Source organism: Pantherophis guttatus, chromosome 5, assembly GCF_059756535.1.
Source record: "Pantherophis guttatus breed Tessera chromosome 5, ASM5975653v1, whole genome shotgun sequence".
In the NCBI taxonomy this organism is placed as follows: Eukaryota; Metazoa; Chordata; class Lepidosauria; order Squamata; family Colubridae; genus Pantherophis; species Pantherophis guttatus.
In genome coordinates this window covers 2,527,201-2,529,204 of record NC_142067.1, presented here as the reverse complement: position 1 = coordinate 2,529,204, position 2,004 = coordinate 2,527,201, and positions in this window count along the sequence as shown.

The following is a 2,004-nucleotide window of genomic DNA, read 5'->3' as shown; positions in this document are numbered from 1 at the left end:
ATAAAATAATTGAAGCCTGAACAACTTGGAAAGTGTTTCGGTTGAGAAGTCCTTGACTGGAGGGGTCCTTGGTGCTTTCTGAGCTTCAATCAATCAATCAAGAATAGAGCTATAAGGGGACCTTGGAGGTCTTCTAGTCCATCCCCTGCTCGAGCAGGAGACCCTATACCCGTGATGGCGAACCTATGGCACGCGTGTCACAGGTGGCACACAGCCATATCAGTGGGCACGCAAGCACAGCTCTGGTGCACATGCGCACGCCGATCAGCTGATTTTTGGGCATTCTGGGCCCACTGGAAGTCGGCAAACAGGCTGTTTCCGGACTCCGGAGGGCCTCTGGGGGGGGGGGAAGGCAGTTTTCGTCCTCCCCAGGCTCCTAGAAAGGCTCTGGAGCCTGGGGAAGGCGAAAAACGAGCCTACCAGGCCTATCGTGCCATCGCATTCCCCAAAAGCAGGGGAAGCACGGGTGTGTGTGGGGGGGGGGGCGCATAGAATTATGGGTGTGGGCACACATGCACCCAACACCACCACCCCGGTCCCCCCACTTTTGGCACGCGATGGCAAAAAGGTTAGCCATCACTGCCCTATTCCATTTCAGACAAGTAACTGTCCATTGTCTTCATTAAAACCTCCAGTGGAGCATTTACAACTTCTGGTGGCAAGCAGTTCCACTGGTTAATTGTCCTCACTGTCAGGAAGTTTCTCCTTAAATCCAGGTTGTTTCTTTCCTTGATTGGTTTCCATCCGTTGTTTCTTGTCTTGCCTTCTGGTGCTTTGGAAAATAGTTTGACCCCCCTTATTTTCTTACAGACAATAAATTGATGTATAGCAATATATAATAAGTATAGAGAAAATAAGTTGACCCGCCAATTTTCTTACAGACGTTTCGTTTCCCCAAACATCCTCAGTGCTAGAAGGGAGTGGGGTTTGCAGAGAGGAGGAAGAGGAAGAGGAGGGCTATGTGGCTGATGCTCTCTGAGCTGGGTTTTCTTGCAGACGTTTCGTGACCCAATTAGGTAACGTCATCAATGCTGGAAGGGAGTGAGGTTTGCACTTGACGAGGTTCCCTCGTTGGGTCATGAAACATCGGCAAGAAAACAACCCAGATCAGAGACCACCCAAAGCCTTACAGTCCCCCTCTTCATGATTCACTTAGCAACTGCAGTGACTCACTTAACAACGGTGGCAAAAAAAAAAGCCGCAAAAGGGAACACGAATCCCTTAAGAACTGTTTTGCTTAGCAACGGAAATTCCAGGCTCCGTTGTGGTCATCAGTCAAATACTGATGACCACAAGAGCCTTGGTGGCGCAGCAGACTGATAGCCTGTTATTAACATTCAGCTGCCTGCAATTACTGCAGGGTTCGAATCTCACCAGGCTCAAGGTTGACTCAGCCTTCCATCCTTCCGAGGGAGGTAAAATGAGGACCCGGATTGTGGGGGCAATAAGCTGACTTTGTATAAATATACAAAAGCATGAAGGCTATTGCTTAACGCACTGTAAGCCGCCCTGAGTCTCCGGAGAAGGGCGGCATATAAATCAATTTTTTTTTAAAAAAATACTATCTTTACTCACTTTCAGCCCTTCGTGGGCACATCCCATAATATCCCAACAGCTGTCCGGCTCTTCCTGCACCTCGTTTCGGGGCAGCAGTTGTGACAAAGACACTTCTATTGTCTGGCACACCCAAGTGTGTGCTTCTCCTTTGCAGCCCAAACGGTTTTTATTTATTTATTGTTTATTTATTGGTTCGATTTATATGCCGCCCTTCTCCGGAGACTCAGGGCGGCTTACAATGCGTTAAGCAATAGCCTTCATACTTTTGTATATACCTGCTTAGTAGGGCTTTTGCCCCCCCTGCCCCAAGCGGTGTTCTTTTTTATACAAAGTCAGCTTATTGCCCCCACAATCCGGGTCCTCATTTTACCTACCTCGGAAGGATGGAAGGCTCAGTCAACCTTGAGCCTGGTGAGATTCGAACCTGCAGTAATTGCAGGCAGCTGG